Raw genomic sequence first — 22,356 nt, 5'->3', positions numbered from 1 at the left:
ACACACACATTACACCACGACATTATGAAGAGTGAGGCAGGAACTAGTGTCGTAGCTCAATAGATAAAGCACATGCAGTGTAAGCATGAGGACCCACACTAGGATTCCCTAGTATCCACAGAAAAAGCCAGGCTTGGTCATTCACCTGCAGGAGGTGACAAAGAGAAAGGCAGATCCTTGGAGCTCAAAGGCCAGCCAATCTAGCCAAAGGGCAAGCTCTAGGTTTAGTGAGTGATAATATCTCTCAAAATAGTAAGGTGAAGGGGTACAGAAGACCCTGGCATTGCCCTTTGGCTCCCTCAAGCATGTGTACACATATGCACCCACATGCATACTACATACACAGATACAAATATGAACACACACATATATACATAAACACATTTTTAAAAGGAAGACACAATATAAAGGCAGACAAAAACAATCAGAAAAACATCATGAAGACAAATATTATGATTGCTTAGGTAAAAGAAACAAACAAAAACCCCAGTCCCTCTTCCATCCATCCTGTGCATTTGTACAGTGAACATTTCTCTGATAGCGACCTTCATCCTAACATCTGTTGAACACCTGCCACATGCTCTCTCTGCCATCATAGATTCACCAAGCTCCTATAGGGGTCAGGACATTCAAAGATCCACTGTCAGAGATGGGCATCATGAATTCTAAAAAACAGGCGATGAGCTGCTTTAAAAACTCATTACTTGTCTATTTCATACAAGAATGCATCCATTGGACAACTCAGGTCCATTAGCATCATCAACAGAACTTGCCTGTGTCATACCCACTATGCCATATTTCTAAGAGCATCTTCATTAGGACCCTTCTCTCAGCAAAAACACTTGATTTCCAAACAAATAAACAAGAGAATTGTTCTCCTACTGTACAATATACTGCTTCAAAGAAAAAAGACTCATGTAGATACACGACAAGAAATGTGTGCAATCTAACAGCATACTCTTGTTACCAGGATGAAATTGTAAAAACTTTACTAAAAAAAAAAAAAAAAAAGAACAACGATCAGGAAATAAACTTTTCCATGTGGATGCAGTCATGGCTTTCCTCACAGTCTAACCATCACACACATCTGACAGAGCCAGAGCAATGAAGAGCCAGCAACAAACTCCATGGATGACCAGGAAACTTTTGTGCCCAGACCAGTGAACATGGGTATAAACCTTAGCTCTGAACTCTCAGCTCTACGACCTTGGAAAAGTTAAATAACCTCCTCTGGCTTCAGTTACCTTGCCTGTACAGTGGGATTATGTCCATCTGCAAAGTGTTATAATAACTAAAGTAAATAGTAAGAATGGCAACTAACAGCTACAGCGCTGTTATTCTATGCCAGGCACTGTGGGGGTAATAAAATCAGACACAATGGGAAAACTATAAGACTAATAAAGCATATGTACATGTGTTTATGTACAAACTCATGGAGTCCCCAGAACATTAATGTGTGGGAGAGAACTGAGGTTCAAGAGTATTAAGCACTTTGCCCAAGATAATCACCTAGTGATTTATGTGTAAACTGACTTTAAACCTAAGCAGTCTGATGCCAAGATACTCATGTTAACAATAACTACACTACTCCCCAAAAAAGTACTCAAGACAACAATCAGTAGATCATGTTTCAGAACTGAAATTCTAAGGTAAGAGATGCTTCTTGTAGATCAACAGTTTTCCTGTGACAAAACAGTCTTTATTTTCAAAGGGATATATTGAGCTGTTCTGTAACAGGCAAAGCAGGATGTCAGTGCATAATCATTCCTCATAGAAGGGAGAAAAGGAGGATATTAGGTCATGGAGCTTAGAAATCCTGTTGCCATTGGTTCCTGGCCCTCGCCAATATTTCTTGCCTGAATGTTTGTTAGGAAAATGTGGAGGGCAGAGCCTGGAAAAAGCCTGAGTTTGATCAGGAGCACCAGGCAGGCACTCCTTCATGGGAGGATCCATTAGATTCACTGGCCTGCCCGCCAGCCTTGCAGTGAACTGCAATCAGTGAGCTCCAAGTCCCAGTGAGAGAATTCTTATCTAAAATGACAATGTGACCAGTTCCTAAGGAATGACACCAGAAGTTGAACTCTGCCCTCCACAGGCACTCAAATATGTGCACACATCCAGGAATAAAGAAAGCACAGAGACATTGCAATGGCCACATTTCTTTTTTGAGACAGCATCTCACTATGTAGCCATGCTTGTCTCAAATTTACAGACATCTGTCAGCCCCTGTCTCCCGAATGCTAAGAGTATGTGCCATGACACACAGTAATAACTATCTTTTATAACCTGAGACTTTATACATGTTTTGAGGTTCACAGATATCTTTCTTACCATTTCTCAAAGTTAATTAGTCATAAGTCAAAGGGACATCTGGTAGATGGAAGTGTGTAGAAGGGGAAACGTCAAAAAGATCCTTGGCGTTACGAGCAAGAGCTGGGTTTTAAAATAAGTATCATTTCCCAAGGGGCAAGTTAGGCGATTGTGAAGGTTTAAGTGGTTCTGTGAAGCTGTCACACAGGAGGGATAGGCACACAGGAGGGAAGGAAAGAGCCCGTCAGGTGGAAGAAAGTAATGACCTCACTAAACTAATGTAGAGCAAAGGACTCAACCTGAAAGCTGCGAAACGTCTAAGATGAGGCAGAAAGGAAGAAAACCTAGGACAGTCTCCTCTTCAGAATTTGACTTCCTCTCAGACCTCAGACCTGGGCTCTCTCCATAGCCAAGACCAGGGCAACAACAGATTTTCCACACTTCCAACATTGCAACATTTTTACATTTTATCTATTATTTGTGTGTGTGCACCCGTGTGTGCATGTGCTCTCGAATGCATGTGCACACCCATACACTCACAGAAGTCCAAGGACAGCTTTGTGGAGCGGGATCTCTCCTTCAATCTACACGGGTTTGAACTCAGGTTACCCTGCTTGGGCAGCAAGCGCAGCTAGCTACAGGGCTTGGCTGAAGTAAAGCTACCCTTTCTGAGATTTAGGTGCTGTTGCCGAACAAATAATATCAACAGGAGGAGGAGGGAGAGGGAACCAGCCAATAGGAGGTCCCGTTTCCCATTGGCTGAGAGGAACACTGATATGCCCTGGCCTCTCAGCAGGTCAGACAGATGGCAAGGCCTGTAGGAGGCAAGCTGGGCTGCCAGGATGCCAATAATGATACGCAGAGAGGCTGAAGGCCAAGGAGAAGTTTTCCAGAACAAAAATAAAGAGTGGACTAATATTTGTGTATTTGTGCACCTTTTGGCTTCACAGGAAAAAAATACCAGCCTTCCAAAGGTCACATTTATTTGCTTTTGCTCTTCACCTAGAACCCTACATGGAGACCTGTGCCAAATGTTGAGTAAAAACTATTTGGACCAAAGAACCCCATGTGCTTGGAAAATATTTTTTCCCCATTAACTCATTGTGAAAGTGTCTGTGCTTAACATAATAAACTTGGAGTTCTCCCTCCTTCCTTCACTTTGAATATTGCAGTCAAGTGCTTTCTCTGATACGGGTTAGATCTAGAGAAACAAAGTTTCTGAATGCTACTAAAACTTATCAACAGCTACTGTGACCGAGCTAGGCCTTTCTGAGACATTTTTTTTTAATTTTTATTTATTTATTTTTGATTTTTCTAGACAGGGTTTCTCTGTGTAGCTTTGGAGCCTATCCTGGAACTCCCTCTGTAGCCCAGGCTGGCCTCAAACTCACAGAGATCCACCTGCTTCTACCTCCTGAGTGCTGGGATTAAAGGCGTGCGCCACCGTGTCCAGCAACCATTTTCTTATACTTGCCTTAAATACAGAATAATCTTATAATACGTGTTAGCAACATACTCCAGAGAAATGAGAACATTCAGCTTTCTCTAACTTCACCATATCTTTAAATTAATAACATGACAAATACTAGGTAAAACGTGAGATGAGGGATGACGCAACTCTTCCATGACTAAGATAAAATTGCTTTTAAGAACAATTTTGTGAACTGGGGTCATGTTCTCCTGTCACAGACGGAGGGGCCTGGTAGGCCCATCTCCACTGGTCAAAAGATCTAAGAGTTTCTTTTCCACGCGACAATTCCACCACAGCTCGGCTGTACGATAGGGAGAAATGTTTTCAGTATTGGCCATCTATTGAAGCTGCTGTCAGTTTTGCATTCACCAGCAAGAAACAGCAAGCCAGAAGATTCAGTAGCAAGAGTGCTCACAGCCCTGGGTCCAGCTGATTACAAAGACCACACCTCAAAAATATCCACCAGTTTCTTCCCGAGTTTGGAATTAACTGGATCCTAAACAAACCACTATTGGGTATCAGCAGCCATTTGCAATCTCTTTCTTCTTGTCCAATCCTGGTACCTACGCTTTCTGTTTCTCATGTGTGAGGCAGTTCACCCACTGAAGGGATTCCCACTATGCTACAGGAAACAACTAAGAATCGCTGTCATGGTAACAACATCACTGGAAAGAGGGATGGGTTTCTGCTGTGGGACTTCTATCTGGAAAAGTTCACAAAATGGTGACAAGAGAAAATCATGGATTTAAGAGAACTTTCTGCCCAGTGACTTTTTTAACCCTTAAATGGTATCGCACCTGAAAACCCAAACACCACAAACTCCCGAAGGATAAAGGGCCTAACCCCAGCAAGCTTGCTTGCTCCTCTACTCCCACAGCAAAATCCTAAGGATGTTGAAGTTAAAGATATGACTGACTCTGCAGTTAAGAGTACTTGCTGCTCATCCAGAGCACCAGAGTTCAGTGCTCGGAATGCACACTGAGCATCCCACAACTGCCTGTAACTTCAGCCCCAGAGGATCTGATTCCCTCTTCTGGAAGATGGTGCATGAAGGCATTGCATATAGAGACAAGCAGGTCCACACACATACACATAAATAATAAAACAAAACTCCTTAGGCTTCTACTCTATTCTCATTTTTATGTATAGAGCATATGAACTTACTTTAGTTCTTGTAGGCAGGTATTGCTGTACCCAGACATTTTGCATCCTAAGCACAGGCTCCATCTCCAAGCTAACTGGTTACCCTTTGTTTACAGATCATTAAAGCAAACTAGAAGATGTTCATTCAACACTGACTCACTAGTACTAAACAAGAGTAAAGTAAAATACAAACACAGGATGAGTTTATCCATCATCAAAAGGTTACTCAGTGGTCAAACCAGTAATGTCATCAAGGCACTCTGATTTCTACATCAGTCTCTTGGCCTTGAGATGGGCATTGCTTACCATGGTACTGATAGTCATAGGTGGTTGGAGAGTAGAACCAAGACATGCTGGAAATCTATAATAAGCCCTGTATTTAGAAGATATAGCATGTGTTTGTGTGCATTTATCTTAGATACTTTCCCATCACTGTGATAAAACACTCTGGCAAAGCAAATTAAGGGAGAAAGGTTTTATTATTTGGGTTTACAATTATAAAGGGATGCAGTCCATCTTGGCTGGGAAAACAGAGCAGTGTGTGAGTGTATGTGTGTCTGTGTGTGTAAGATCTCATTAATATTCATATTTATTTAATATTAATGTTTATTTAATAACTTAAATATAATTCATTGCTAAAATCCATCCTCCCTATTTCTTCTTACTTTTTAAAAATTCAGCTACTAGAACATACAAAATTACATACCATATGCACAAACACTAAATGCATTTGTACACATTCCTCTCACATATTTTCTTCTTGATCTCCCTCCTTTTCAGGATTACAAATCATATGCAGAGCTCTTAGATAATTTAGAGGCACTATTTTTGTACAAGAATCCCTAGAAATATTAGTATGAAGGCCAGATTGAGACCCACTGGTCTACACCATCAGCAAAAACATATAGAATGCCAGCTCCCTTTGTCTCCCCACATTTACTCCTGCTGCTAACAAACACCATGACAGTGGATGAAAGAGAGCAGGTGAGATGTCATTGCAAGTCCAGACACGTTTGTCTCATCCCTCTCTAAAACCAGAACATGCACATGAAGAGCCCTTGTCCCATAATTCATGGGGTGACTCTGCAAAAGGGCTGTCAAAGATACTTAGGTCAGTGCATGCTAAGAAAACAGCTTAAGGATATCACATGTCCGACACAACTTAAAACACATTCTGGCCTGACCTCCTAAGACTGGCACTCCAATCTTGTGGGCATCGGTGTGTATGTCACCAACCTCTGTTCTAATGAAAGGCTGGCAGAATAGAAAGACAGGGCTATCGAGGGGACATGGGAAGGGCAGTTCACATTTCCTACTTGCTCAGTCATCAATCCAATGCACCTGACAAAGTTAAGTTGCTCTCAGAGCCAGCTTCCCCTTTTCCAAGAGCTTACTCAGACACAGAAGGTAAGAAAACAACAGGCAAAGAACTACACTCACATGGGCAGGCAGGTTTGTGACCTTTGAGTCTTTTCTCCCTAACCCCTGAACAACCTTACAATGTCGACTGCAAACAGGACATTCTTTAAGAAACATGAAAACCAGCCACTGTGTTTGTACTTGTTTTTTAAACTTTGCTTAAACTTTGAGCCTGGCTATAAATTATACCCTTTGGGCAATGCAACTTCCAAAGTCAATATATATTTGTGGAGTTGTGTCCCCTTGCTTCTAATGACAAAATAGTATTAACTACCTAATCAATCATAAGCATCTATGGAATACTTAGGCATTACCTATGAGGCCAGTCAGTGTGGAGGTTGAGGGAAAGTGAGCACCAGACAACAACCTGAATTGTCTGACACAGACTCAAGAGCTGACCCTGTGGTGCACTGTAGTTTTTGTTGGAGGCATTGAAAAAAAAATGTTAGAAAGCAAAACGAAAGAAGAAATGAAGAGGCAAGGAGAGAGCAGGTAATAAGAATTACAAAGGTCCCTTCTCTTGTTGAAAAGGTATAAGAGTGTCCTAATTTTTAGGTGAATCTAGACTAAAATATTTTGACTTAAGGAAATAATACAGTGAACGTTGTTAAGTTTGGCTATTTGAAAACAAAAAATGCCAGTTAATGTACATAAAAAGTAGCTCTGCTGCTGGTCACCCCAGAAGATCAACACATGAAATATGATCCCAATCAGAATAAAGAGGGAGGGGAAGTGAAAGGGGAGGTTCTTAGGACTTCAAGCTATGTTTTGGGTTCTCACGCTAAGTGATATGACCTAACTTACATGGAGTTTTAAACAATTCTCAGTTTATCTGTGTATGGAGTATGTGTATACAAAGATAAACCCTTACTGGGGGAGAAAGCTAGACTCAAAGAACTATACAAACGTCCTTAATAGGGCTCTACTTGAATCACTCATACTAATGCTTCTCACTTGGCTTGTTTGAAAATACCATGCTTTCACCAGAGATACGAATGTCTGTTAAATCAAAATATGCATGCCTAAACATCCGGTCTTATTTAAGATTCAAAAGAACAGGTCCTCTATGAATCTTTAAATAAAATGTCGACTTAGTAATGCCGTGTGTTTTTGATGTTCCTGTTGCTATTTTGACCTTATCCATCTTCAACACGGTCCTCTTCACCCATTTCCTGTAAGGACCACCCACAGGGCCTGAGACTTAAAATATATTCAGTCAACACACATCTGTCCAGATCACTTCTCTAGCAAACTGAAGACCTCCTTCAGTTTTCCTGGCTGTTGACATGCAAATACAGCACAATGGGGTTTATGCAATATCTCAAAAGGGTTCACAAAGGGGTACAATGGTGCTCAAAGCATTTATTAAAATAAGCAATTTTCCTTTTCCCTCTGGCTTACAAACTATACATTATAAACAGTACATTTTGAACCCAATTCTAAAAATTTTTACAAGCAATTTAGAACAATTCTTTCAGGGTATAAATAGACCAGCAGAGGAGAAATGGAGCGGAGAGAAAAGAACAACACATAACGATAACAAATGTATAAGAATGTCACAATAAAATGTATTCCTCTGTATGCCAACCAAAACTTAATTTTTCATATCAGGTACTAAATAAAAGAATTACAATTTCAACCAAAAATGAATAATTACAGAAAATGAGCACAAGAACATCATAAAGTAATACTTATATAGTTTGAATTTTAAAGTAACTTTCATTAAAATATGACTATTTGTGTCTAATACTAATCCTTCATGTGTATTTTTATGTCTGTGTCCTCAACACAATGGCCTAAGGACACAACAAGTGACAATCCACACAGACCTTATTTGCAATTTTGAGGGTTTTTATTACAAAACAACTTTAACTTTTAATTACTGTGGGCAGTTTATTTCATTAAAATTGCAAATGGCTTATACAATAAATTATGTAATAATGAATCAACATCATTCTTTTACGAAAAAGTACAGCTGAAAGTTTTTCTGTGTCCCACCTGGTCTGCAGCCGCTCAGACCCAAGTAAACACACAGAGGCTTATATTAATTAAAACCGCTCAGCCATTAGCTCAGGCTTACCACTGACTAGCACTTACACTTAAACTCAGGCCATTTCTGTTAATCTACATGTCGCCACGTGTTCCGTGGCTTTGCCTGTGTGCCATTACATACTGTTCCCTAGATGGCAGGCTGGTGTCTCCTGACTCAGCCTTCCTCTTTCGAGAATTCTCTTTGCCTGCTTGTCCCACCTATACTTTCTGTCTGGCTACTGGCCAATCAGCATTTTATTAAACCAATGTACAAAAACATTATCCCACAGCAATAAAAGACCTATTATAGCAGTTTCAAAAGATTTCAGCATTGCTGAAAAACTTAACAGTGAACTAGAACTTTTTATTGTTAATAAAATTTATATACACAAGACCAATGACTTGATATGGCTAGTTAATTGATTACAAATGATTTCATATATGGATATGAGCAAATCGAAATATATTTGTTGATTTTGAAACATTATATTGATTTTCTTTCTTTCTTTCCCTTCTTCTTCTTCTTCTTCTTCTTCTTCTTCTTCTTCTTCTTCTTCTTCTTCTTCTTCTTCTTCTTCTTTTTTCCCCAGAGACAGGGCTTCTCTGTGTAGCCCTGGCTGTCCTGGAACTTTCTTTGTATACCAAGCTGACCTTTGAACTCACAGAGATCTGCCTACACCTGCCTTCCAACTTCGGGGATTAAGGCATGTGCCACCACCAGCACCACCACCCCCGGCTTTGGTTTTCTAATTTAATAATTTTGAATAAATATTAAATGTTTTAATAAAGACTGAAGCCAAATTAGATTCGTTAAAAATAAAATATATAATTGAGAAGTTGTTCTTATAAGCCTATGCTACAGTAGTTTTAAGATGTTTAGTATGTATATTCATTTATGTCATGAAATAGCCCAGCTACATTGGACCTTAGTCCTAAGTGAAAAAATTACAGAATACTTTAGCAAATGACATTTATATTCATTTCTAGAGTAGCAAACTTCAAATAATGCAAAAAAATCTCTGCACTGAGATGAGTTTAAGGAGAGAAACTTTTAATTTCATTTATTATAGGACCTGAGAGCTGACTCAGGAAGTAAAGGGTATACCACCAAGCAAAGGACCTGAGTACAATCCCCAGGACCCACACGGTAGAACTGACAGAAGGAAGTCCTCCAAATTGTCATTTGACTTGGGTACATGTACTGTGGCAGACACACACACACACACACACACACACACACACACACACACAAAACTTAGAAAAGAAACTTAGTTTCAGACTTTCCCTTTTTTGTTTCTGTAGACAAATATGTCACAGAAGGAGGTTAAAATCATGAAATAAACAAGAAAATATATTTTCAGACAAGGTGAATTTATTTCCCAAAGGAGTAAGTCCCTTGAGCATGGTAATTACCCCTTAGAAATGAAGTCTGCCTAGGATTCTGAAACTTGATTTAACCCAGTGCATGCTTTACCATGTAGAAATCCTCAACTCAACAACTCAAAACATGAACCAGGAGTAAAGAATTTCCCTAAATTAAAGTTAAAAACAGTAAATTTTAATATTATATTGAAATATCTAATAAAGATGAACTTAGAAATTGTTAAAATAAAAATAGATATTTCTTGTAACATGATATGACAATAAAATCTATCCCCACACAGGATGCTCACATTCATCACAAAACCTCAAACTCCATACATTTTCTATGACATCATGATTACCTAATGGCCCAATACTTTGGTAATAAAACATCTACAAACATCACAATTTTTAATGAGTAAATTTCTCTTGTTTGAAAGGATCTTGAAAAATGTCCCCAAATGATAGAATCAATTCTAAGTATATTTAAGGATGTCACCTAGTTACCTCTTTTGTATATATAACAATTTAATAAATAACACCATCATAGAACTTTTTTAAAAATGCATTACAGGGAAGAAAAGATTGAAATAGTTTGCCTCATCACCACTCTCCAGAGAGCTAAGCACAGAGCTAAATCCCCAAGTGAACCTGATTCCCTCCTACCCTGCCTTGGCCAACCCTCCTCCCCGGAGGCTCTGTAGCAGCTTGTAAGAAATCAAGGGCCCTGAAGGCACCTCCATAGGAGTACTGCTTACACTGCTTTCCTCGGGTGACTAAACCTTGGCTCATCTATTGCATTTGGGCTATTTCTAAGAATCACTCAGATGAGAAACAGAGCATGCAGGAGGCCTCAACTATCTCATTTTTATGCATATACAGATTTAAACATTAAGGTTTTTTAATAGGTATATCTGAGAATAAAATCACTAAATTATTTTCCTTTATTCCATTCACCTATATTCTTTTTTTTTTTAATCATTGAAGACAGAAAGTGAGAAGCTTATTGGTAAAATTGTAACTGTCTACATTCCCAGCCATATGCAGGTACACCTTGTACATTAAAAACTTTGAAAGACTGAAGAAAATAGATTGTTAAAATTATAATGCCATGTGAAAATTTATAAGTCACACAAAGGAGTTAGCCAAGGAGTCAGTAGGTCATTGCTGCTTAGAAAACATGAAAACAATTAAGTAGAAGGATTCACAATAAAATCTGTGTGTCTAGTACAGAGCTTTGATGTCTGATAAATATTCAACCAATGTGTTTTTGATAAATGAAATGCTGAATGGATTGCTCTCATTATCGCATCCACATTTTAGACAACATTCTTGTGGTACTACACACAATATGAGTAAATAGAAACAAAATGTGACTTTGTTCAAACATGAAAGTAACTTTAAGAAATGATAGACAATGGCCAAAAGTCAAAATATCTCAGATACAGAAACTTTCCTTTGGTTCATGTTTCTTAAAGAACCCACTACTATGAAGAGGCTGTCTATGCATACAGAGGGATGGGTGCAGGGCCATATCACAGATGACACAGTATGAGAGCAATAGATAAAAATTTAAAAAGGGAGGCAGGAAAGGGCACATGGATGTGGGATGGATATGGAGAGGCTTGGTGACAGATAAAATCTAGTGTCTACAATGTAGGACATAAAATGAACCTATTAACCATAACTATGATGCTCTATCAGTAAAACGTACTCCTGTGCTTTCAAAAAATGCTCTCAAGCCACCACCTCTGAGAAGTTTAAAAAGCATTTCAAATTTCAGTTAGCAAACATTTCCCTAGTTAACAAGACTTTTATTGATATGGGCTTATTACTGAGTTTTAAATATCTAAAAGTTAATAAGCTAATTCTCGCTCAGCACCCCAACATATCAGAAGTAACCCAAGGAGGTACAGGCTACCTGTTACAAAACAGAGTCCAAATCTTATGAGCAGGGATTAATGAAGAACTCATTGTGAAACGCAGAGTCCAAAGTAGCTAGGAACTACAGTGTGTATGTCACTCTAACACATGATATGATGAACAGAACAGCATAATTCCCATGATATATGGGAGTGGTGAAACGATCACAATTAAGTGTAGAAGTGATTATAGTTAACACTGAACTGCAGACACAGACCACGTTCAGGGTGAAGTAACCACCAACACAACAGTAGGCGCTACAGTGTGTTGTGCCTGCCTTGCACTTTGCAAGAGTTCCTTCCAGCACAGAGAAGTACTGGGGCTCATTCTTCAGAGCTCTTCTTCTCACCACCCTATTGACCCAGGGCACAAGCTGATGCCTAGAGAGGGGCAACAATCTTCATGGCAAAACCTATGCCCCTCAGTCTATGGAGAAGGGAGAGGCCACTTCAGCATATGAAATAGAAAGGAATGGTGGCCTGGAGTAAGTGGAGTATACAAGGTATACAGTTGTGAGTTTATCATGGCCCAAAGGGACACCAAGGCACTTCCATGGTGTCCCTGATGGTAAACATGTCACATTTTGTAATGATTCCTTACTCCAGATTACTACATGGAGTATGCTGATGCAGACAGGTAAGCATGTAACAGCATTTTAATACAGTATCATTAAACAGAACTGTAAATGACTTACTGCTTAAACGATATATAGCTTAGGACCAGTAAAATTGCGCAGTGACTAAAGGATCTTGTCACTGAGTCTGATAAACTGAGTTCAATCCCTGAGACCCACAGGGTGGAAGAAGACAGTAGTCTCCTGCAAGGTGTCCTTTGAGTTCCACATGTGTGCCCTGGCTATGTGTGCATGCACCACTTATACACACTCATGCTAAATAAGTGTAAAAGATCAATTAATATGAATGTTTAAAAAGAAGTATGTCCTTGCTATATAAAGCTTTTGTCTTTAGCCTGAGGAGGTCAGAAGAGGGCATCAGACCCCTGGGAAATGGAGTTACAGATGCTTGTGAGCTAACATGTGGGGGGTAGGGATCAAATCTGGGTCCTCTACAAGAGCAGCAAGTGCTCTTAACTGATGAGCCAACTCTAGATCTGCTCAGGTATATAGTTTAAATATGTAGGATACACTCACTCTTTAAATACTGAAAGAAGAAAGGTCACACAATCTGTCCAAATAAAATATACATGAGTATGAAACTAAAAGATGATTTCTATGAGAAGAAAAAATTGACAGAAAATACAATACTGTTTTTCCAAGTGGATTGATACATAATGATTTTTATGATAGTCACTATAACACTTTCATCATAGAGATATCAACTGTCCAAAGTATAGTAAGTATTCCCAGAATTTTTAAACTCCAAAGGTTTTATGACCTGAGGAAGAGAAATCAGAGTTTAGCTTACTAAGGTATGAAAGTCTGTGTGTGTGTATGTGTGTGTGTGTGTGTGTGTGTGTGTGTGTGTGTGTGTGTGTGTGTTAAAATAAAATCCTACATAGCATCAGAGTTTTACTAGAGCAATCCCTCATAGGTATTGACTATAGTGACTCCCCACACAGCCAAGGGGGACCCAATTATTACTCTTTCACCAAATGATAAACAAAACAATAATCAGTCACCCAACATCTTCTGAACTCCCACACCACTAGATACTAATTACCCTGAGGGTTTCCTGCCCAGGAGACAGAAAAAAAGTGTGTCCCAGAGGCAGAGATGTAGACTGGGAGCTGATGATTTACAGGCCATGAAGATGCATTTTGAAAATACAGCTCTTGTCTTTCTCTTCTGGTAGATAACTTTCCCATCGGAGATACAGCTATTAAATAAGTATTCATAAGGCAACAGGTGTTTGCTATGGACACCATTAATTAGGCACAGTCTCAGGCCAGATTTGTTCACAAGCAACAAAGGCAGAAAGATGTAAACAATTTCAGGGCCACTGTTTATTTATATGTTGAAGCAGCTGGGATAGGAGACAACAAGAATCTGCTAAGATTAATTTTGTGAAAGTTACTGAGAACAGGTATCTAAAAACAAGTACTGAAGTATTAAAAATATGATTACTATAGGATCACAAACGGCACAAAGAAATACTTTCTTTACAAAAATGTAAGTATTCCAAAAGATTCTTTTTTTTAAAAAAAAGCATATTGGGTCAAGCATGAAGTAAATAAATGGTTTAGAGGGTATGGATTTCCACTGTGATTTCTTGTTCTGCACAAATTTCCTGGGAAATCACTTAACAGACTCTTAAGAGTCCATGACCTAGAGAACTTCAAGTTCACTCTGCCAGGCTTGCTTCATCATCACCATGGCAACCATCTAGTCTGGTTCCTTGGTTGTATTCTAGTCGAGATTATTTCAATAACAGCCAGACTACTGCTCCATACTGCAGCATTATCTCCTCATAACTGACCCTACTCTCACAGCCAAAGGTCAGGCTGCCCCGGCTATTCAGTGTTCCAGTTAGTAACTCCGTGAATTCACACACATTTCTTCCAAAGATATTTAGGTGAAGGGCAAGGGGCACGAACTCAGAGTCCAGACGGCTTAGAAAAACTGCATCATCTCAAATAGTCTCACTCCTCTGTAGTACAGCTTCCCTTCTGTAAAATGAACATTAAACAAATGAATATTTGCAAAATGCTTGGACCATGATTTGCATAATAATACTTCCTGTGTGTTCCTCATGATTAGCCAATGGCTTGCTTACCTTCCTTATCATGTGACCTCAGAACCATTCCTATTCAAATGTCATGTCTAAAAATAAGTTACTTTTCTGTATAAATGCTCCACAGGCTTAAATGACCAAACATTCAATAAAATAACCTTTGGTCATCAGTTTTCTTTAATGGTGTTTGATCTGGCTTTTTGTTTTTGTTTTTAAAACAAAAAAGCAATTGCTACCTCCATTAATTTTCTTATCTCTCATATTCAAAAGACATTCCACAAATCACTGAACAAATCCTAAACGGTTTTAATATGCAGAAAGCTGAACTGTATCCCTCAGAATCATTTAATTTCATCTTCCAAATTTCCAATTGAAAAAAAAAATTAAGAAACAAAGAGAATAAGAGGTAGCAATACTAACAATAATGCCAAACTACTATAGCAGTAATCAATAGCATCTTGGATACAATCTAGATATTTCATATATGCTATTTCAGTGGCACATCATGAGAATATGATATAGGTAATATTTTCCTACATAAGAAATGGAATTATTTTACAAAGTTTACATAGGCAATAAGGAGAGGAAGCCCAGGTTTCCTGCACAATCACTGTTTGAAGGGCTGTGCTCTTAACTCTTGCTCATCTCTACATAAACTGTGACTTAGATGGAAGTCTCCAGAAAATTACGGGTAGCCTGAAGAAAGCACTTAGCTTCCAGCTTTCCTGAAAAATTCCCCTTTTCCTGAATTTACTGTTCCTTCCCACAGTGGCAGGCATAGCACTTCCCAAATCATTTGTGCAATGGTTAACTCACGTATGTTTCCCACCTCACTGTGTAATTCTTTAATACAACAGGATCTATACTGAAGGCAGGTCACTCTTTCAACAATTTACTTAAATATTGGCACCACATTCAGAAAAAGAACAAATATTACGTTATTATATCATGATCAATAACTGATTCATTACTTAGCTTACAATGATACCATTTTGCTTTTGTTTGGCCTCAGATGGGCTGGTCCACAGTTAAGCAAGTCCTTCAGAATAACTCCACCAGGCTTGGCTTCTGTAGATTCAATATTTTCTGTCTCGGATAGCTGCTACCTCATAGACAGGCCTGTAATTTTGTTAAAGTGCACTTCTTCTAGACTTAGTCCTTAAAAGCTTTTTAGCCAACCTGTTGTTGACAATTTCAAGTAATATGGAGCAGAATCCGAGCTCTAAATGCAGTGAGGTGTAGTGGTTATTAGTTCTGAATTACGTAATTGCTACTCTCACATTTGGGCTAGATAAGGCTGTGTCCTTGAGGAAACCCTTATGAAACCAGTTTCCACAACCTGCAAAGGGGAAATGGGATTAGTTCTCTCAAAAGATGGTGGAAGGATGTTGTGAGGCAGACTTGCCTCGGGTGCTCATGCAGCACTCAGTATAAAGAATGAACTCAACTGTTTAAGTACATACACTTTCTGTTAGTTGTTTCTCTTGTGCTTCAGTGGATTCCCACTGGTTCCATTTACTCTGGATGCTGGTAGTTTGTTGTGTGCTTGAAAATTCTCATTACACTTGACGTATTTATATCTCAAAACACTGGAGCACTGTGGAAACACTAGTGCCAGTAAACTTAAAGGCATAAAGGCAAGGAACTATCTTGAAAACCGGAATTAAAAATGATTCCCAAATTGTTGGATAATCAATACTACTATCCATCTTCATTGTCAAATAAGAAAATTATGCTATGTGTATTGTGACCTCAGAGGAGGATTCCAAGGCACAACATACACACACACACACACACACACACACACACACACACACACACACACACACAGAATCAGAATCAGAATCAGAATCAGAATCAGACAGACAGACTATAGGGCTTTCCAAGAAAGCCAGATTTTACATATAGACACATATTTCTCAACTATAGTGCTGGACTAGTTTACATTTTATAAAATATAAAGCCAAGACATAAATAAACACAAAATGTTCTAAAAGAAGAGATTCCAGAATATGTGTTAAACATAACTAATGTGGCTTATTAACTGTGGCATGTTTTTCAGATGACGTGCACCTTTGTGACTATGTTGGAAGGTGATAAATATGGTCAAATTTACCAACTTTACTCCCATAAAACTCAGTTTAAATGATACATATTTACGGTGTGTTTTAAGAAAAACTACTATACACAAATTAACTAAGTATATTGACAAAGATGTTAGCTCATACTATCATGAATTCTTAGTAACAGGATCAGAAAAACTGGTCAGGGAGTTTAGTCAAAATCACAAACATACTAGTCTCTTAAACTAGTATGCCATGTTGTATTTGTCCATCAATTAAAAGTAGCTGCAGAGGTCCACTTCTTTCTGATGTCTATGTGTTCAGCCACGCACTGTACTGTCATGCAACAAATGATGATTTGGCCCATTGGTATTGCTTGGCATATGTGAGGCTTTGGGTTTGATTCTCATACTACACATACTAAGAGCCTTAACATCACTGAACATGGTAAAACAGTGCCTATTCATCAGTATATGGTGACAGCCATAGAATATTGGTTTAAGTTGATATGATCTGAAGATATAGAGTAGTATGTGGTATCTTTAAAACCATAACAGATTAATAGAACATAACATAAATTTTTGATCTCTGATTTCTCTTCAAACTACCTTCGCTGCCTTGGTGATGCTACAGATGAGCACAAGGAACAAAAAGTCACTTTATGACTATGATATTTTCAATTTCAATACAATACTGACCATTAGGACAATATTCCTGCATGCTTTACACTTGTGAAATATTTTCATGTGATAAGTAGCAATATTCAGCATTCCATAGCTTAAGAAATGAATTTATACTACATGTAGAGAACTCGACTCCCATGTATCCAGGAGACAACCTCCAGGCTTGATCTGAAAACCCACATGCCTCCTGCAAACCGAAGGCTGTTAGAGGCAGCTGCATTTATCTTTCCAAGACTAGCTAAAAGTGAAGAAAACCTTGGGGTTTTTGACCTTGAGGGAGCTGCAGTAGCCACAGGCACCTCCTGTCTTTTCAGCATTCTCCATCTGTGCTCAGGGGCCAGGCCAACCTTCCAAGTCCTAACTAGAGAAAGCAAAGCTCATCAGTCATGTGTGTGTTCCATTAATTACAACGGACTTCTCTCCAATAAGAGATTTGCTCCTTTTGATTTTAGGGTCTTTTATTATGCAAAGAATATGTTTGTCCTAAGGCTCCAAGACACCAAGCATCTGAGTTCAAATCTTCTTGCAGCTATACAATTCATTTGAATTGAAAGATTTTCTTTATCGGCAAAATAGGGATTATGATAACATAAAGGTCTTGTCGAGACTGAGTAAGAATGCAGATCTTGCAACATCTTAGAACAACACTTGTCATATACTAAGCACTGTGAAATATTTACTACTAGCAATTATGAGAGCAGATAAAGTGAGACCAAACAGAAACAAACAAACAAACAAACAAACAAAGCAGCATCTCCCTGTTCTGTAATTCAATAGGAAAAAATATCAGGAATCATCAGGGGCCAACACGCAGAAATGCTCTGTACCCAGAAAGAAATTCTGACACTCAGAACTGAGAGGGAGATCTTGTCCTGCCTATTTAGGTATACAAAACTTGAGATCAAACTGGAGAATTCTGCTCCCCCACAGCAAGGTGACATGCAGTGATATGTGACACCTTCTAGTCTCGGACTGATGCATTCTGAGATGTCATTTAAAACAGGTTTACTGGCAGGATTATACACTAAAATCAGCTGAGAGGGCTCCTCGGAAAACAAAACAAGACAGAAACAGAATGAATGCAAAGTGCCCAATTTTGCTACAAGTCTCATTTGATAAGCTCTGTTGACACAGAAACCCAAAGACTGGCAGCGACGCCATGACTGGACAGACACCCATACTGTTCCTCCTGGTGTTAATTTCAGGGAGGTGAGGATGGCTGTTGTAAAGTCATTTAATCAAATGTGGTATTGAAATAACAACATCTGCAGCTCACAACATACACAGCAGCACAAAAAAGCACTGTTCCAGTTATCAAACATGCACGTGGTCTCAAACCAGAAAGAGAATTTGTGTCTCAACCATTTCCATAAACCAAAAACAGTTTAACTGGCCAAGAAAAAAAAAATAAACTCTAAAAGAGTATAGACTTGTTTAAGAAATGTGAATATTCAGAGAGGTAAGAGCTGAGGAAGTGGTTCAGTTGCTGAAGGGTTTGAGATGCAATTGTGAGTAACTGAATTGACTCCCCCAGAGCCCAATGTAAACGGTGGCTGCAGTAAGGTGTCTCTGTAACCCCAATGGCCCTGTGAGAAGACACTGACGTCACAAGCCAGCTAGTCTAGCATACATATGAAGCAACAACCAAGACACTGTCTCACTGAAGAAGGAAGAAAAGGCTGACACCTGAGGCTGTCCTCTGACATCCACTATCAGTGTTGGTTTAGGTGCTCCTGCACTCACAAATGCAAATGCCTGTGAGCCTAAGTACACACACACACACACACACACACACACACACACACACACACACAAAGAACACATATATGTAATTCTGTAGGGTGCTAATAACAGAATGTTTTGACTTTTATGCATCATATTGATTTCTCTAAAATCTCTCATTGATAATTCTAGAAAGTGAATCAATAAATGTTTTCTCCACTACTCTTAACCTTCCATCTTCCTTTTAAGCAAAACAATGTTTTCTGAATTAGTTACGGTTCAAGCATCTTTTCTTTTCCTTGGCATTTCCTCTATGAAAGGAAATGAAGGTTCAGTTATGTGTGTTTGGGACTAAAGCTTGGTCACCATTCCAATCCCAATGTTACTCTAACTAAAACAAACTCACTTCAGTTGCTTTTAAGTATTTTTTTAATTCCTAATTAGATGAAGATTATGCAATTTGCACTAAGGCAAACCCCGTATACAGAATTAATTCTAAAATACTTAAAATCTAGATTCAATGTGTCATATACCTTAATAGACTGTAACCAAAGATAAATGCCATCTAGCAAAAATTTAGACATAAAGCATGTACCACTCAAAGTTAAAGTTGCATCCCTAAGCCTCCACAAGAACAGTAAAGGGGCTGAGAGATGTAACGTCTACCTAGTAGAGGACAGACTTCCCAGCACAGACTCAGAACATCTTGCCTCAAACAACTTACTGACCTGACAGAAAAAAAAAAAAAATTGAAGTCTTGAACTTTTGTGTCAAAGACGAGTATCTAATAGAAGAATTTGAGAACGGCACAGCTTTATGAGCTGAATTCTTAGCTTAAGTGCAGATGTTGCAAGGAAAAGGCATTTCCCTCCATTACTTGCAGAGCACCACACCTGACTTCACATTTGGAAACACTTCTTAGCCATTTGTCAGGCTAAGAAAGAAAAGTTAAACACCTCTTACAGCTTCACACTGACACTGAGTGACAGAATTCAGGTGTGCAGTCAGGTACATCAACTGAATTCCATCTGCTATACCATGCTAAACTGTCTAAGCTATTAAATCAATCAGGGCTCTAAATAGCTTTCAAAGGCATATTCCGTCTTAAAACTATCAAATATAATTCTGTTTACATGGAGAGAGGAAGAAAAGCCTAGCATGACATAGTGTGTATATAAATTGTCAAGTTAGCAGAGAAAGTGGCCACAATCTGCCACTTAACTGGACAAATTAGCTTAGCATCACACATCCCCTCTCATCCCCTGATATGGTGAAGGAAGGAATAGGCTCTTCCATTTTCAAAGTACTAGATACACAGGTGATTCATATATTCCCTTGGAGTAGACTGGCATGTGTATCCCTGGCAACATGTTAGAGATCAGTAATGAGTACAGACACAGCCACTTATACCCAGTGGATACTGCCCAAAGCAACTGGATGAGGTCAAAACGTCACAATCCTAACTCTACTGAACAAGTTAAACCTTGCCTTGCCTACTTTCTGTACACGTGAACACTCAGCCCGAGGTCCTGAGTGAGGCTCAATGATCCAAACATGAACAAAGACCCGCCAATGGGCAACACCCATTGGAAATACCATGGATCACTACTCCCCTCTCCTTTCCAGAGCTTTAAGGTCATAACTGGACTTAGAAAATCCAGCGTGGAGTAGAATAGAGTCTTAATAAATGATAGAAGGAAAAGAGAGGGAAGAGAAACAAGTGACAGAGACAGAATGCAGAGATGATTCTGGGAAACAAACAAAAATAAAGCTGAGGAGGAAGAGGGTGCAATGGAGCTGTAAAAATATATTCATGTTTTCTTTATCCTAAGGAATAGAGAAAAATTAATATCTCCAAAGACTAAGACTTTACCCTCACAGATCCCATGAACACAAATCAGAGATCAAAATGTAACTCAATTTTATTATCAAAGATTACTTAGTTTATATTAGCTGAGAAAAAACCTACACTGTATTATTGAATTACTCTTTTTTTTTCCGTTTGGAAAAATCAAGTTTGGAATTGAACTATGGAAAAGTTGAAGCATGCACTCCCCTGTCATTGTTGAATTTCCCCCTTAATTAAAAAAAAAAAAATTGCTACACCCAAATTTTGTCATAGTGCGTGACAGCATAAGGTCAACTTCTCACCAACATCAGGAAGACTAAATACTAATTACTGAGTTTAAGATCTTTTCTGGAAACAATTGATTTAGAAAAAGCATAGGAAAAAAAATCATGCGTAACAGTGGAAAGTGCAGCTCACCCATCATTCCAGTGAAGACAGGGACAAAAATAACTTGAGATCAGTGATGAGGACAGACTCAAAACCTGCCTTGGGAATGGGGGAATGTGGGGGAATCCCAGTGGAGTAAGCAGAAATGGGGTGGGGGTGGGGGGCACTCATTCAAAAGGTCCTGTGATGGGTCCTCTACTTTGTTTTTGCCAGAGCTTGGTAATGTTAGCCTTCAGCTAACAAGTTCCAGGCCACCCAAGGCTACATGGTAAGAACCTGACTTTTCCTTCTATCAGATTTATTAAGAATTTATAAATAAAAATACTAAAATAAAATTTAAAACACGAAAAGAAAAGAAAAAGGAGGAACAGGAGGAGGAAGAAGATGAAGAAATTTAAAAGACAGATTAGATGGATAAATAGATGGCAGATAGATGATAGACAGACAGACAGATATATAGATAGACAGATAGATAGATAGATGACAGATAGACAGACATAGATAGATAACAGGAAAAATAAGCAACATTCTGAAGCTGGATTTTAAAAAAAAAAGAACTAAATCATATAAGCAATCTGAAACCAATAAAGAATGCTCTCTACCACTAATTTGCTCCCCTCATTTTTCCTGGAAATCTCCAAGTTCCTTCATGCCACAAATGCACTCATGTTTCTTTTGCTTAGACCTAATGAAGATTTGAATATGCTCATTCAAAAAGCATGGGCAAGTGCCTATTGTGTGTCAGACATTGAGCTATGTATGTGCCTTGGAGTCAACATGAAAAGTCCTACTTTGCTCTAAGTCTTAAGAGTCTGCGAAGCAGCAGAGCGTGGGGCTGAGGACCTCAGCTACACTGTGAGGTGTGATATAAAAGAGTGGGTTAGGGAGATACAGTTCAGTTGGCAAGGCGCTTGCTTTGTGAGCTTAAGGACCCCAATTAGACTCCAGAACACATGAAGAAGAAAAAAAGTCAGTCCTGGTGGCAAGCTCTAAAAAAAACTCCAGAACTCATGAAGATAAGCAGATCTCTAAGACTTGCTGGTCAACCATCTTAGATTATGTTATAAGCTCCAGGCCATCAAGAGAGACCATGGTAGACCAAAAAAAATCAAGGTGGACAGTGCCTGGAGAACAATGCTCAAAATTGTCTTCTGGCTTGCACAGCTTGTGTGTGTGCGTGTGTGTGTTTGTGTGTGTGTGTGTGTGTGTGTGTGACATGCACACACATGCACAAATTTACACATTCATACACACATATACACATGGGATTATTTTATGGCAGTGTACTGAAATTTTCCTAAAT

The 22,356-nt window shown here is 38.8% G+C and overlaps 1 protein-coding gene across 2 annotated transcripts in view; it reads right to left on the bottom strand.

Annotated features, from left to right (window-relative positions):
* Ppp3ca (protein phosphatase 3 catalytic subunit alpha) overlaps positions 1 to 22,356 on the bottom strand; it is a 274,974-nt gene that overhangs the window by 150,793 nt on the left and 101,825 nt on the right. The gene's annotated exons all lie outside the window — the stretch shown is intronic.

This window comes from Peromyscus eremicus, chromosome 6 (assembly GCF_949786415.1).
Source record: "Peromyscus eremicus chromosome 6, PerEre_H2_v1, whole genome shotgun sequence".
NCBI classification, from domain to species: Eukaryota; Metazoa; Chordata; class Mammalia; order Rodentia; family Cricetidae; genus Peromyscus; species Peromyscus eremicus.
Note: the sequence above shows the minus strand (reverse complement) of the source record. Positions and strands in the feature narration are given on the sequence as shown.